Source organism: Ixodes scapularis, unplaced genomic scaffold, assembly GCF_016920785.2.
Source record: "Ixodes scapularis isolate PalLabHiFi unplaced genomic scaffold, ASM1692078v2 PGA_scaffold9__187_contigs__length_104089568, whole genome shotgun sequence".
Lineage (NCBI taxonomy): Eukaryota > Metazoa > Arthropoda > Arachnida > Ixodida > Ixodidae > Ixodes > Ixodes scapularis.
In genome coordinates, this window is record NW_024609884.1 from 103927994 (window position 1) to 103945218 (window position 17225).

General features: G+C 45.4%; 1 protein-coding gene across 3 annotated transcripts in view; it reads left to right on the forward strand.

The window, feature by feature from the left end:
• The window catches only part of LOC8035166 (octopamine receptor beta-2R), a 469086-nt gene that overhangs the window by 317487 nt on the left and 134374 nt on the right, over positions 1 to 17225 (forward strand). The gene's annotated exons all lie outside the window — the stretch shown is intronic.

Sequence of the window (17225 nt, forward strand, 5' to 3'; positions counted from 1 at the left end):
TCTGTGTTTACAAGAGAGTCAGGTAAACACAATACAATCACATGTAGAGATAACGTAAGCAGTCTTATATCTGAGCAGGGTATACTGTCGTTGTTACGATCACTTGACGCTAAAAAATCACCCGGACCGGACGCTTTACCTAACGCATTTCTCAAAAGGTACGCTGAGTGGGTCGCCAAATACCTATCATGCATATTCACTAGATCAATCCAAGATGCCGTGTTACCGGATGACTGGCTAGTAGCTAGAGTTGTTCCCGTCAAAAAAAGTGGAAAAGGGGACTCGGTTGAAAACTATCGTCCCATTTCTCTGACATGTGCATCCTGTAAATTGTTGGAACATATCGTAAATAAACACCTTGTTTCTTTCCTCGAATCAAAAGGTACAATTAACCCCAGCCAACATGGTTTTCGTGTGCGACTGTCAACAGTGACTCAGTTAATTGAATTTTATCACGAATTATCAACCTATGTAAATGACAGAACCCAGGTGGATGCGGTGTTTATTGATTTATCAAAGGCCTTTGACCGAGTACCTCACCGTAAACTAGTTAAAGTATTAATAGACCTTGAAGTTCCCTCATATATTATCAGCTGGATAAATGCGTATCTCACAAATCGCCAGCAATTCGTGGATGTAAATGGTGCCTTCTCGGGATTGTTAGATGTTCATTCTGGAGTACCCCAAGGGTCGGTTTTGGGCCCTTTACTTTTTTTGATATATGTTAACAGCTTGTTTTCAATTTCAACTAGCGGCCCCATAAAAATAAGAATGTTTGCAGATGACTGCGTAATTTACACACCCGTATATTCAGTCGAAGACCAGATAAATTTGAGCAGCACATTATCAGGCATTGCGTCGTGGTGCCAAGATTATAACATGATGATTAATGTTCACAAAACGCAGTACATGCATGTTTCAACTAAAAAAACTGTATTGACATTCAACTATGTTGTTTGTGGCTTCAAGCTGACGAACGTTGAGAGTTATAAATATTTAGGAGTGATTATCGCAAGTGATTTAAAATGGAGCAAACATGTGGAATACATTCGAAAAAGGGCAACTAACAAGCTATGGTTTCTAAAAAGAACGCTAGGCGGAGCTCCTCCCTCGGTTAGACTTTTAGCATATAAAACCACTATTAGGCCTATCCTTGAATATGCGTCTGCGGTCTGGGATCCTTGGCAATGCTGTCTTGTTAAGGAACTCGAAGATGTACAATCACTGGCGGCACGTGTAATCTTTTCGGATTTTAGACGGACCACGTCGGTCACGGGACTTAAAACAAAAGCAAATTTACAGCTTTTAATAAACAGAAGGGCATGTCAGCGGGTGAAGTTGTTTTTTCAGATATATAATAACCTCCTAAAAATAGATGGCTCAAAATACCTAAAGCCAAGAACATTTCACTCTCAGCGCTTACACCATTCGAAGATGGTAGCACCTATTAATGCTAGAATAAATGCATTCAAACAGTCTTTTTTTGTGCGTACAATTGAATTATGGAATAAACTTCCAAGTGAAATAGTAAATCTTGATTCTTTTTCCATTTTTTCAAATGCCTTAGATGCGGTTTTTGAGTGTTAAAATGTTCTACTTGCTGTGTTTTTGAATTGTATAAGGAGACGATGTTTTGTATTAAGTGATATTGCTTTGTTAGAAGTTAAGCTATTGTTATGGTTGTGTGCGCTAGAAGAAGAGTGTGTGTACACAAGAATTGTTGTTTTAATTTGTATCAGAGACAAATGTGCCAATATTTCTGTATCATCCACTCCTGCTTTGGCCCTAAAAGGGCTGGCAGTATTGATAAATAAAAAAAATAAAAAATAAAATACCGCGGTAAACAGGACCGATGCCGGCGAAACGGCAGTCGGCACACCAGCGAAGAAGCCCTCAACGGGAAGCGGCGGCGCAGGCCGACGCAGCCCCCCATCCCCGTGAGCGTCTGGGTTCGAGATTATTGTTCACTTTTGCTCCTTGCGGTGGAGGCTAAAAAGGGCACTTCCGGACACTGGTCTATTTCAACCTCACCTTAAAGCCTACCCATGCGCCTTTTATTGGCGACGTGCGCGATCAAAAGCGTCGCTGTGGTCGGCCTTTCACGATTGGCCGAATGCTGACTATGACGTCAGCAAAGGTTTTCTCATCGACAGAAAGAAGAATAATGTAAGAACTTCAATTTCGACGGTGTTGGCAGTGCTGGTTTTAGAGCGCGGTGATCTCAAGCTTCCACCACGCTAATTATAAACACCGTCGAACTGGTTGTTCGTAAGGTAATGACGTCACGAGAGGAAACCTTAGGAGGGCGCCACCAAAACATCTCGCCGCTAATACTGAGCATATGAGAGGAGTCGTTTTGTCAGTGAGCACCTCAACCGTGAACGATGTTACAAATGTGGTGCTGCTTTCGCACCAATATTCTTCTCCTATATTGTTGTTAAACTTTCCAAGGAGCGTATGTCTTACTAAGAAGTAACGGTATACACAGTAATTATTTGTGACAGTCTATAAAACAGCGTTCCTATAGGCTCTCAGCAGCCATGTTCTCGCTTCCTCGTAGACTGCCCTACTTTGGGCATGCGCGTCTCCGTGGCAACCGCACCGTCTCTTGCGAAAAAAAAAAAACCCAAAACAACAACACATAGATTGTAAAGAATACAAAAAGAAAAGAAACTAGAATGAATCTTTTTTGTCTTTGGAAAAGGTTTTACCACGTGTTACGTGGTAAAAACATTTTTCTACGTTCCAGTTAAACCAAAAAAATATATATATAAACGCTTTCAAAGTGCGTTTAAAAGTACGCATAGGGAAGGACACCAGGACAATTGTCAAAAGCCGCATGGCCAGTGCATCAACAATGGCGGTGCTTGAGTCAGCGTCGGCTTCCACGACCTGCTGGTACATAGGTTGCGATCGTTACAAAGTCAGCTTCAACCCTTAAACATGCCCCCTCCTGCAATTTTCGATGCTACGATTGTCTGTGGATACCTCCCCCTGCGTTCCGAAACAGTAAGTGCTTCGCAAACGATGGCCATCGACGATGCAGCAGACGCCGCCATCTTGTCCGCGCGTCTTTTGCTCTCGCGCTCTTGCTCCCGCGCGCCTTTCGCTGCTCTTGCTCCTGCGCTTTTACTCCCGCGGCGGCTGCTTTTGCTCCCGCCCGCCTTTCGGTTAGTCTCGGTTGAGTACAGTTAGTCCCCAGCATTTGCGCACGGTACCTAGCTCGAACCAGATGGTCCTTTCGGGGAGCAAATGGGAGAGGGCCAAATGCTGCCGTTAGTCCTTTGAGGCCATCGTTTTTCTTAGAGTGTGGCGCCCAAACAAAGCGGTTTTCTTCCAAGGTGGCCAGACTAGCTTTGGAAGCGCGGCTGCGCGCTGCCATTTTTGTCTGCTGGGCTGTGGAACGCCTTCTGAGCATGAGCTGTTTATCTGCTGTGCGGTATATCGGACGCTGCGCATACGTCCACAGCTCAGTGTTTCAGCATTTCTCGCGCGGGTGATAGATAAGCGATGCAAAGGTCTCTAGCTTCGCGGAGCGAGTGGGAGCGCCGCCAAAAGGGCGTCCGCGAGGACGCTGCTCCTGAACGAAAAGACGAAGGCGAATGCGTGCGCACTCGACCGGTAGTACGCGCTCTGTACACCGGCACCAGTAAGACGTGCGGGCAAATTGAAGGCGGCCCATAAACGAGTGTTTGCCCTAGCATTACGAAAATATGTATGGACACTCCGAGGACGTTCTATAGAGCAGCGTCCTTAGGAAGAAAATGGGGCATCGATAGGCAGGCCACGGCTACTGTTGCCTTCCGAAGTCGTCCTATGGCCGCCCTAAAGAATATAGGCCAATGGACGTTCTATGGACGTCCTATTTTACGGACGATGTAAGACCATCCTATACCCTATCTGTAGTACACAAGGTTCATATGGTGTCTATAGGGCGCATGCAGAGAACCCCTACAAGTTATACAGGGAGTCCCTACGGGGTCCGCAGGGCAGCCATATAGGGTCTACGCAGCTTCCTTATGGGGTCTGCAGAGAAGCCGCACAGGGTCTACACGGAGTCCCTATGGGGTACGTAGAGAAGCCACTCCGTCTGCAGGGGTTTATCTACGGCGTCCGCAGAGACCCGCAAACACCTACCTCCCACTGAGAAAGTTGGGGAATTATTTCGGTACCTACTGAACACTTCCACCTCCACATTCATTATGTCCTGAGGTTGTACATGTCTCCAGTCATCAATGTAATTTATTGATACCTCGCGCTTAGCTTAATTAACAACTCTCTAACTCAGACACCTCCCTACACCTAACGAAAGCATCTACCCGGCATCACTTTAGTAATCTACCAATCTATAGCTCACACCATAGAGAGGCACTAGGATGTCCATAGACTCACCAGGGCCATAGCATTGCAATAGGAAGGAATGAAAAACGTTTCTGTATCGGGAGATCCCTATATCGTTGTTGTGGCCGTTCTATGGAAAACCAGTGGTCCATAAATGGTTTATGAACTGTCTACAGGAATCCATAGGATGGACATATGGGTAATAGAATGACACTAGTAAGGACACAGAACGTCCATACCTATATTTGTAAGGGTACGGCCAAATGACGCGATATGCGACACCGATAGACGTGCTCTGCACTGGACGTACACCGTCCTACACCCCAACGGAAAAAGAAAAGGTATGCCAGTTGAGTTTTCTACAGCACACGAGACAGCAAATCACGGCGATGAGTAGAACGATACTGGCAAACGAAGAAGATATGATTCGAACAAGAAAGTGCGATGTGCGCAGGGACGTTGGTACACGACGTTTCACTTGCTCAATGCCACTGCGCATATTTTATTTTTTTGTTTCACATTGAATCATACTGGAGTTTTCTCATTTTATTTATCCCCAATGTTCTGCGTATTTTGCGGGGAAATGAACTCACATGTTTTTGAGAGTGAAAGCCAGGGCTTGGGCCTTAACTGCAGCGATGTCCGCAAGTAAATTGTACGAGTCCAATAACGGCCGATTTCAAGCACGTAGCGCATTTCCGGCACCCTAGCGCACGCTAGTCCGACATAAAAAAAACATGCGATTTGCTTTAACGCTATAGGGAAGTGACTCCTCTTTCGTAACTTTTCTTCTCGTGTTTTTTTTTTTTCGTCTTTCGCCTCGATGTGGCGTTTTAAAGGGCGCACAGACATGTTAGTGAAACACCGTAGCAAAAAACCAAAAGAAATGGGGTCATCAAAACTGCCTTTGCCGGAAGGCCGGCTCAGCGCTGAATGCCGGTCTGCATATCCGCTCCCCGACCGGAATTTCGATAAGCTTCAAAATGGATCTGATTTCCGGTCGAATCCGCCGGGTCTAAATCAAGTCCTTTATTTTTATTCTTAACCGCTTGACAGGAAAAAAAAAGGCTTGAGGTACACATAAGCACTTCTTATGAGTTGTAATTGCGAAAGCATACACGCTGCTCTTCCGCTCCCTTATTTCGTCTGCGGCGTACGTGCGTCGACGGTCGAGCGCGCGCGCTGTCCTCGGCGCGCTAACCTTGGGCGTGGAGCGGTGGAGCCGCTGCCTCGCGGAGACGCAGCGCCATGGGGTGGCCGTCATTGAAATTGACGCACAGCGGCCAATGGGAGCCTCGCCGACGCGCGCCAGCCAATGGGATCGAAGCTGAAATCAGCTTTACTCCGCTCCTTTGGGATTAGGGAAACTAGGGACCGTTGGGCTAGGCTTTTCGCGTGGTTTCATAGATGGGAGCTTGCTTCACTTGGAGAAAGGATTTAAGGTGCCGTTTGGCGCGGCTTCAAAGCTGATGACGTCGACTCGCTCCATGGGACAGTTAATGCTTTCGCGTTAAAAAAATGGCAATCGGTACAAAACGGAGACCGAGCAAGATGGGTCAGCGTTGCCATCTTGTACCGTTCTCGACAGCATCTCTCTTCCTTCTATTTCAGACTTGCGTCAAACTATCTCTGTCAGTGGGAATTGCTTTCATCGAACGTGGTGTGAGAACCGCAAGCTCTTGTGCCCTCTTGTTTTAGCTTCCGATGTGCCATACATGACCGATGCATGATCGGAGATATAACGGGGCAAAGGACGCTTTTAAACTCCCCAAGAAGCCCCATCGTGGCCTCACATTCTTAAAAAAAAAGCTAGTAAAAGCTAGTAACTGCACCAGTTACTACCACTTTCTGACGTTACTACATTTCACTAACCATTTACAACCACAAACGCGCGATAGGTAGTAAAAACTTAGCAAATGCAGCCATCACTACGTTTTTCTGAGCGTTACTACCTTTTACTAGCTATTTACTACCACAAAGGCGCGGAGACGATGGCGGCGCTTGCTTCATACCTGATTGCCAGCGTTAGCGACGTATTTGCTGTTTCGGATCGCAGGGGAGGTATCCACACGCAATCGTAACGTCGAATATTGTATGAGGGGGCATATTTAAGGGTTGGAGCTGACTTTATAACGATCGCAGCCTCCGTACCAGCATGCACGACGTGGAAGCCAGCGCTGCAGCGAGCGCAGCAGCCATTCTTGATGCAATGGCCATGCGGCTTACATACGTTCCTTCTCGTTTGCATTCGTTTGTGAGCGTTTATATTTTCGGTTTGGTTTTAACTGGGATGAAAATAGCCACGTAGCGCATACTAAAAACGTTTCCGAAAACAAGAAAAATTCATTCTGTTTTTATTTTTTTTAATTTTTTGTAAACATATGTTTTTCTTTCACAAGAGGTGCTTGGCAACATTGTACGACAACCAGGTTGGGGCCAGTCGGAGTTCGCAAGACGCTAATTTCTCCAATGTGAACCTGCCGTTTTTGACTTGTGTCGTGTGCAGTTCTCGTATTCCCGTGTTGGAGTGCATAGTTAACGTTCGTGCGCTCGACGGGGCGAGTGTGTGCGTGGACCTGGACTGCTCCGAGGATAGTTCTAACGAGCCGTTGCCGCTGTCACTGGATTGGGTTTCATCGTCCAAGAAGCTTTTCGCCGCCTCCTCCTGCTTGACACTGGGAACTTCTTCACGGTTTGTGTGTGCTCGGTGGTCGAATGATTCTGATTGAGCTGTCTTCGGTCGTGACAGTGCACTGTCACAACCGTTGATGTGCGTCGTAAATAGTTTTGTAGCTTTGGGACTAATGCAAAAAAAACTGTTTTGGCATTCTACGAGTCTTTCTGAATTCGCTTATATCTTCCCCCAAAACAGGAGCATTTGTCAGTGTACTCCAAATATTAAGATGCGAGCTGCACGCGGTATTAATTTTGCATGCATTTTTGGTAGCGCAGCACGCGAAAGGAGTGCAGCACGCGAAAGGAGTGACAACAAAAATAGAGAAACGCTGGACGCGGGTTGGTTTTCGATAACCACTTTCGCCCTAGAGTTAGATCGAGTTAGTTTTGGACACTGGTTTTGGAACACGGCCAGAAACTATCGACGGGCTACAGATGGGCCATACGAGCTCCGTCCGACCGTAGATACAGGTGGCAGAAGCCGAAAATATTTCGAAGATAAATAATTAGGCCCATGTGGAGCTGCAGTCTAAAGCAAAAGAGACGGCGACGTTATGAAGTTTCTACAAACTTTTTACTATTCCTGAAAGGTTTGAAGACTCGCTTTATGCACATATGTGGAAGGTTACCAGGCCGATCTATTTATTGGCCATGCATGCTGTTCCGATTTAAATTAAAGACAACATTCTTGAACCCGCTCGTCGACGCAGGAAACACTAAAATTTGTCAGAGATTCCCTGGTTCCGTCAGTTCCGTCTCGCAGTGAGACGGAAGCTACGCCGATACCGGCACACCAATGTTCGATTGCACGTCAATTCGTTTTAAGCGGTATACATGAACAAACTGTGCCCGCAACGCTAACTGGTGTTTCGGCTTTTTAATTTAAGAATATTTATTCGCTGCGGCTGGGGCTAAGCATTCTAAGCAGGGCAGCGGTCTGGCTGTCTTTCCATCACGACTTTTCTGTCGCCGAGCTATCGGCACACTCGTTCGATAGATCAATTAGTTTTCAGGCAAGACGCACGAACAAACATTTTCCTCAACGCTCATTGATGTTTTGGCTTCCAAATCGAAGTATCTTTATTCGCTGGGCTAAGCATTATAAAAGGGGCAGAGCGGTCCGAATGTCCCCTCATCTCGACGACTTTTCTTTCGCTGTGCAATCGGCACGCTACCGTTTGATAGCTATATTCCTTTTTCAGGCGAGATGCACGAACAAACCTTTTTCAAAACGCTGATTGCTGTCTTGGCTTTCAAATCAAATCGTTTTTATCCGCTGGATTAAGCACTAATCAACTGAAAAGGGGCAGCGGTCCGGCTACGCCTTTTTGTCTCGAAGGTCTCAACAGCAGCGCAGCCATCTTGTTTGTTTACGTGACGTCACGGAGCGTGAGCAAGTCGCGCTCCGAGAAATTCTCGGTGCACGAAGAGCGCGCTCGAGTGTCCGGTGGCAGCCCTGTCCGTTTAGTGAAAGGAGCGCCAAACTCTCGCGCTCCGGAGCGCGGACGCCCGTTGTGAACTGTTTGGAGATCCAAGCCCAGTTTCCGGCTAGCTGAACACGCGACGCGTTGGCTGAACGAGATGCTCAGTCGTCGGTGGCGCAGCTGTCGCGGCGATAGCTTTCTTGGAGTCAGCGAGTCGCCGGCAGGAGACGCAGTCTGACCGGGGCCACAGTCCATGTTTCGCCCTTTCCCAGGGGCCCTGAGCCCACAATCCACGGTCGAGTCTTTTGTTCGGCGTTGCATCAAAGAAAGAGAAGCGAAACGCATTCAGAGACCACTTTATTTTACACTTGATTGAGTTGGTTTGAACCCTTGTTTTAATGGACCCGTCTGTTCATCGGTATCTCCCTCTTCTGTCAGTCGAGAAAGGAGAATAAGGGAGCCAAAAGAAAGACGGAAAATAGTTTGATGGTAATTAACGGTTATCGTTCAAACGAGAGTTTGTCATGAGCGACGAACGGTACATGTTACCGTGACCCGGCTGTGAGCTTCACGTTGACTTCGTCAATATAGCGGCGATAACTTGACTGCTTGCTGCAAACACTGCAAAAGAGTATACGCAGCCGGAAGGACCTCTTCCTCCAACTTTCGCCAACACTTCGGAGCGAGTTTCGACTTTAGTTTCTGGACACTACCGCTAGACATGAAGACGGAACAATGGAAGGCCGACACTTGGACCACGCTCTCGAGCTTCAACGACTTTCCGACCACTAGGAAAGCTTTTTTTACGCCTGAATACTCCGTTTAGCGCAACCGTTGAGCGGCTCTTACAAGGGATGTGTTCAGCATCAAAACGGGAAAGTTAAGTGATCGTTGAATAGCAGTTGCTGCTGAGTTACAACATGAATTTCATAATTTATGATGTTTTCCATCTTGCATCGAAGCAGCAAACGCTTTGATTCAATAAAGGCGCGCGACGATAATAATACATATCTCAAAAAGTGAAATTATAGTTTGTGAGAGTTTCAAATCAATATAAATCGTAGTCAATGTGTCTTATCATCAATGTCTTCATAGTGAAAAAATAAAAATAAACGAAAGTATCTTGAATCTAAGATATTATGACGAAGTATCTGGAACCGTAACGCGTTACTTTTATTTTTTAGTAACTCTAACCGTAGCTTAAATACATTTTGACAAACTAGCTGTAACTGTAACTATTTGCTTTTGAAAAGTACCCAACAGTGGATTGTATGCAGGCTCCTTGTCCTTTGACGCACTGCCATTTGCGGAGTGATGCTAAGATGTGCGGGAACCCCCTCGTTTCTTGAGTGCTCAGTGATTAGAGGCGCTTTGATTTAGAAAGTTTGCCATGGCTGATCCCCGAAATTGTTCAGTCATTATTGCACATACATTTTCCATGTCTGGTAATAACCTTATTCTTGCCTAAGAGAACCCAAAACGACCGTATAAAATGACGAAAGCTGGTTCCTCTTCGGGCAAGTCACAAACGACTCAAACTACGAATGACAAGGAAAAGAAGAGTAGTTGTGGTGCTTCGGCACCTAGAAGCGACCTTTGGCGCCTGTGCGCCGCTGGAGAAAAAAAAGAAAAAAAAAGAAAAAAGGAGTTGTTGGTTTTCCCGTGTGGCGTCCTCACTGCCCTGCGTCTTCCCCCGTATCCAACCTTAGCGACCTCGGTTGCCGGAAACAAGCGAAGTTCACCCAAGTGCTGCCCCAGTGCCAGAAACGAAAGCACCCGTGTCCCATTTAGCCTTTCATAAAGGCATGCTCGGCCAGAAATGACACCCATGAGGCCCGGCGTCGCGGGGCTTTCTGGCCGCCTGCCGAGTTATTATTAGGTGCGGTTTCCACGGCTCCGTGACAACGTGCGCAAGAGGGCTCTCCTTTTACACGGGATCTTGATTACTCCGTGTTTATATCCGCCGCCGCTCCAGGCTTGCGCGCGATCTTATACAACACGTTACAAAAGCAAATGGGGAAGGAGAGAAGGAGGGGGCGGGTTAAAGCGCGATTCCACATTGCCAGTTCGTCTGCCCACTCTCCTCCACCGGCGTCAGGTGCGTCGGGCGCCGCTGGAGGGATGGACGGATGGATAATGGCTGTACCCTTTATAACGGGGGGTAGCTCGCGCCACCTAGCCTGGCAAATTTACAACCCCTCTTTTTCCCCCCATCTCTCCTCCCCCGCGATACAAGGTCGCCTTTCTTGGCGATGGCTTCGTCGTGACGCACAGAGACACTCGTTTATTGAAAAGAGCCGCGGAAAGGTCGGGGAGGGAGAGGTTTGGATGAAAGCTCGAGCGTGGTGTCCGCCCGTTTGCTCGCCGTTCTCTGGGCGCTCCTCTTTCGTCTGTTGTAGGCGCAGGGCCGCGCGCTATAGGCAGTTCCACTAGGAAGAGCAGAGAGATATTAGGTCTGCTCGATTCCCCTGAACTGGCTGAACTAGCTCAGCGGTGCAGGAACTGGTGCATACGGTTCAACCGGAAGCTGCACGGCCGCTGCACTGGCGCGTTCGATTCATCCCAGTTCTTAACGAGTTCACACTCAGTTCCTCAAAACCTTGCACCGGCTCCGGAGTCAGTTCAGCGTTTGTGCAGAAGCAGACGATAAGAGCAGACGGCGATAGCAGACGACACTCCTCGTCCGTCTCTGCTCGCGGCGCCATTTTTCGCAGCTCTTGCTCAAATGTCTGCGATGTGTAATAATAACGCCGATACGGAGGTTACATTTCCTCTGATTTACTATAATAACGTACTCGCGGTGAACGAGGAATTGAGATCATAACTGAGGGTAGAAATTTCCGTGAAGGCGTTCTGAAGGCGTTTTAGGCACCTGCTCGCGTAGTTTTGGCTCCCTGTGGTAAGTGTTGAAATATTGGCTCACTAAATTATTTCTTATCTAGATTCTTCCTAGTTTTGGCGCAGAGTCAGCTTCAGCTACTGAGCAAACGTTATGCATTTTGAGCAGAGGGCGGAATATATGACATTATAGATGTCTGTCTGACTGACCATCCACTTATAGTTCTGACCTCAGAACCCGTATGCCCAAGTCTTAATAACGAATTAAGATGTAGTAAACTAACTATATCACAAGAGTCTCCGAAGCCTCTTAGTCACTAAAAACTTCGATGGCAGGAATGAAAATGATGTGAACACAAACTATAGTTTTTTCATAATAAGCTCCGTCAATGCGTAATTGAATCATCATTAGTTGAACAAAGGGGTTATTACGAATAGCCTTTCTGCCTATGGATGATGCATAAAATATTAGAAGTGATAAAATCTAAAGACGTTTAGCATGGGAAGATGAAACAACATGGAGGTAATACATACTATCTAGGTCAATTTAAAATTTATCGAAATATGACAACGAAACTAATACGACGTAGGGAAAGCACGACTACTGTATTAGGATACGAAAATGTGGGAAGGATGCAAAGGATACAAAGAAAATTTGGTCAATTATAAACTCCATTATTAAACCAAAATTACAAAGCCTAGTACTGCCGGACCTGGAGGCTACAGGTTGCCATAAGAAAAAGGTGCCGTTTGGCGTTGCTTCAAAAGCTGAAGATGTCGGTTCGCTGAATGGGACCAGGTAATGCTTTCGCATTAAAACACCTCACAGAGAAGTTTAATAAATATTTGTGTAATATTAGTAAAGAGCTGTCTAAAACTCTCGAAGAACCAAACACAAAACAACTTCCAGGATCTCTTAGTAATTCATTTAGCTATCAAGATATTACCTGCGAAGAAATTACGTCAATGATAAAAACGATGCAAAGTAATAAGACTGCTGGAAGTGATGGTATTTCAATAAACCTAGTCAAGGACAACATTCCTATGCTTAGCTTACCGTTGGTGAAAAATATACAATCAAACGTTTTACAGTGACACATACCCTGACCTGCTTAAAATAGCAAAAGTTAGACCAACATCAGTAGTCAGCTGTATAAACACGCGTCGAAAAGCGTATAGACGCAAGGGTAGTAGACTTGTTGACTCAAAATAATGTTTGATGTGAAAAACAACGTGGATTTCGAAAAGGCTAATCAACAGATACTGCAGTCTTATCAATTAGCCCAATTGGTAAATCATTAAACAACAATAACATTTGCTGTTGGTTTATTTCTAAACATAACAAAGAAAATCTTTGAAACAGAACTTGAAAGAATAAAACAGAGAGTACGAGGACGGGAACAGGACATCTTTCATTGCTTTTGCTCCCGTCCTCGTTTTCTCTGTTTTATTCTTTCAAGTTTTGTATCTATTAACCAACACGCTCGTTTTCAATTGGAACCTTTGACACTGTAGATCATGGCATACTCTTGTAGAAATTACAAAAATATGTTTTTCGAGGATTTACTCTTGATTTCTTTAGGAGCTACTGATCGTCTCAAACTCAGGTCGTAGGTGTAAGGGAATGATTCCCAACTAGTGAGTTTCGGTTGACTGGAGTGCCCCAGAGGTCTGTGCTGGAACCGACAGTTTTTTTTTTTTTTTTTTTTCACCTTACATAAACGATCTAGCCAATATTACGACAAAACGGCAAAATGTAATGTGCGCGGGCGACACTGCTGTTTTAATCTCTGGGTCGATGTTCACTAGAATTAATTCAATCACAAATGGCAAGCGAACTTAAGCTAATAGAGAGGTGGTTCCTAAATAATAAATGAGCTTTAGTCTTGCCAAAGACAATTGACATTGCATTCTCATACTCCTTTAAACGGGCGCTGCAATGACTTTTTACTAATATTCAATTTGCACCGAACCTGAGCGCACTGAACGTAGTAACCTAGTGAAACTTTTCTTTTCTCGAAATTCCCTGTATGTTAAATGTTATAGGCAAATTAAAAGTACAAAAACAAGCAAAAAATAACCTCCCTCATGGCGTCCTTGGTTGCGTAAGAGTGGCCGCGAACTAGAGGAGACGTAGTGAGCTCATCGAGCGCTCATGGCTGCCGCACTCCGTGTCGACGGCGCGAGAGGGCGCCATTAAAGCGTGTTCTGGATAGGCTCTATGCAGTGGGCAGCCAGAGCGGCTCTCATTGCACTTGCTGCGCGATTAAATAGTGATTCGGCATGACACTTCATTGGCCACAAACGACAGCAAACACGGGGTAAAGATCAGTTTAGAATGGGAGCTACTTTGCGCTGCCATACCGCGAAACGGCCAAACCGCAAGACAAAGCTTCTCGCCGAAGGCGTCTAGGACGCTCGGAGCCGGTCGGATCGTGCTGCCCATACGACCGTAGCGCCGCCGCGTACATCCGGGACCTTTCCGTGTCGGCGCCTGATCCCTCTACTCCTTTCTAGTATGCGCCGCCTTTTTCACCGCTTGGTGGCGGGTATGTCGACGGGTCATTTCTTGTTTCCGTACTTTATAAACTGCATTTGTTTCTTTTCTAATCTAAAGTACTGAACCAAAATTACTTTTATAAATAATTGAAACGGTTCGCGCCACTGATATTTTGTATTTCGACTAAAAAGAAGCTTTTAGCGGCTCTGACCAGTAGTAAGCCCGGGACCAAAGACGTTACATTTTGAACGCTTTCGGTACCGCGGGTCGCCCTCGTCGGTGGAGGAGGTTTGCGCGTCGTCCGGTTAAAATATGGCGCACTGATATTTAGTTACTCTCTCCGTGCCCGCTGGCTTGCCCGAACCCCAAGAGACGTGGGAACCGCAAAAAAGGTAGACGCTTAAATATGATTGCAGGGCCCCTTTAAGAGTACTTAAACTGGGGTCAGTTATATTAATATAGAAAATCAACATATTTAAAGGGTTGAAAGTATTAAATATATTGTAGTGATACTTGACAGATATTTTAATCGGAACCGGATATAGAATACCTGGGGAAAAAACTAGAATATTATATATACACTTTGGTTAAAACACGTCAATACTTTGATAGTAAAACACTTCGGTTGATATTTTTCGGCACCTTTCACACTCACCTACAATACTCTGTGGAATACTGGGGTTTTAGGTATCAAAGCCACGTACAACCGATTATAACACCTCAAGAGCGAGCAATCAGAGTATTAGCCAACAAAAAAATTAAGACTCATTCCGCTCCATTATTCCAAAACCTACGGATAATGCCAGTTCACCTAGTACGAGATTATAAAGCTGTAGTTATGATGCACAATATTTTAACAGATTCACCATTACCATCAGGTATGAGCTCTCAGTTGGAAAGGGTAACTAGAAATGTTTTTACCAAGGATTTTAACATTCCATTTAGTCGTAATTATGAATGGTCAAATAATTATACAATATACTGTAACAAAAATGAGTCCGACCAACAGAATCGTCTTCTACCGGGGAAAAAACCGGTTCCCAGTCTCCTTCTCTGCATTCCCACTCGCCCACTTTTCCCCTGCTCTCCAGACAGGACCTCTGAACTATTCCCGGTAGAGAGGAGGAGGGTGTCCCTCTTTCTCAAAAGGAACGTAAAAACTGAGTTTCCTTCTTTCTGCTTGTTGGTCGGCCTTTAGCATCCCAACAAAAGAAAGCGGAACGTTCGAAAGCACAGTTGAAAGATTATATATAGAAACGATGTTTCATATTGAAATATGTTTGTACGGCACATGCATGGGTGCCTTGTGATCGCCGGATTATTTAGCATTGTACATTTTGAATGTATCCAAGAGTAGTCAAGTAGGCTATGGATCCGGCTGCGTTTGTGCCGTCTGCGTTGATTTTGAATCTGGAATCAACATTGAATCGAAATCATTTTAAGCTCGTGACGCGTTTTCCCGCCAAATTTAGAGGGCAAACTGAATTGGTGCGGGGCTGACACGACAATTTTTCCGCCAAATTTAGCAGGGAACCCGAATTTGCCTGCGCAAACGTCACCGGAAACAATTTGTATGACAGTAAGAAAAGAAAACACCAATACGCAGAAATTGAACTTTCGAACGTGCATATTTTTATTCCAGGGCTCTAGATTTTTTTTAATTACATCTTTTTTTTTTTTTTGTTACATTCACACAATTTTTACTTTCTGCTTTTCTTGACAAGATATCGTTGTGTTCCCGAGGACTGTAATTGCTAGTGGGTACCAAGAACGCAAAATCAATTCGAATTTTGATATCTCCTTGAAGACTACGGCCATGGATGTAGGAACAGTTTGCAATCCCAGAGCAAAACCCGGAGCGCATCAGGCACAAGGATCTTCGCTTTAGTACGTGAGCAAACAACGTGCCGAGCGCATCAACACGCAAAGGTAGAGGTCAACAATTGCAATTGCGATATTATAAAAACATTGATACGTCTTGGGATGTCGGACCCCATAGCATGCACTGCCCGGTTTTCCTCATCCCTATATCTTAAGAAAGTTTCAGGCCCGTGCATTTTTATTATTATTTTTTTTTTTAAATGCACTCGTGCATTCTGTTTGACTCACCGGGAGGATGGGGCGCATGTTTAGATTTAACGAGCGGGAAGGTGTGCGGTATAGACCATTCCATTTAGCGCTCTCTGGGCGGCACCATTTTGTTGAACAGCAACGCCCTCTCCATACATCCGGGAAATTCAGCGGGTTCGGCGGGGTAAAACGAGAGAGAGGGCACGCGCCCGACTTCGCTAGCAGACGACAAACCGGGAGGTGTCCGGTCTCCATCTTTGGGCTGTAGCGGAGGGCTGTACGGACCATCGAACTCTCGTTCGTGGCTTGCGTTGTGAAGTGGTTCGCGTTCTTAGAATAGCTATGGCTACTCCAAGATCAGCCTATAGCTCTCTGTTGTTTTATTTCGGCAAATTATCAACTAGGATATCTTTTTCCCGTTACTTAAATAGCAGTTGAGTCAGCCGGCAGTACTACCCTCAACTGCTGCGTGTATTGCGGCAGGAGAGCACGTATTTATTCATTATTTCAGACTTCCACTCATGGTCGCTAAAGGCCTACACCAGTACGAACTTTGTATAGTAAAAAAGGTACAGCAACCGGATTTACTTTTCGCCGGAGAGACCGGCCAATCTGACACAGTTTTCCCTATTGTTTTGTTTTATTTACACGCCGGTAACAGCGCAACTGGACCCTGTTAGTCTTTTTATTTAGCATAGGATTACACGATAACTGGCATCATACCAAAATCTGCGCATCTGCGCTTGAAATTTCCAGAATGACGCGATTTTAAACAGAGTTTGTATGCCAGCCAGATGCTAGGTACTGCCCAGTCGGCGGAGCAGACGACGGCGGGTGAGAGGGGGAGGGCATTTCTTTCTCTCTATTACCCTCTCTGCTATGACCCTAATGGAACGGTCTATAGGAGATGCAAGACTGCAAACGTGAACCGATATCGGTGTTCGGTTCGAGTCGATGGGGCTGTAGTTGACCGTAATAACACTTTGTCGTTAAGACGAGACTTTCTAGTGCAAAGCAAGGAGAGCCAGACCGCCCGTGCAGCTCGAATCAAAACTATGCACAGGCACTTCTTCTCATGCGCTGCAAAAATTTCAAGCTAGGTTTTTTTTTTTAATGCTTCGCAAATGAATCAAAGAAACGCGAAAAACAAATTTCTGACAGCCACTCGCAGGTAAACAATAAAGCAAAAATCGCCACAGGATTTTTGTTTTATTGATTGTTCTGTTATTTGTTTTGTTAATTTTTTTATTATTTATCACAGCAAAATCTTGAATTGTCAAAATTTACAATTGACGTATGGAGGTTAGAGAACTGAAACTTCGTTCCGCCTGTAGAAATGACATGTGTTCTATTCTTTAGGGAGGGACCGTTGGGGT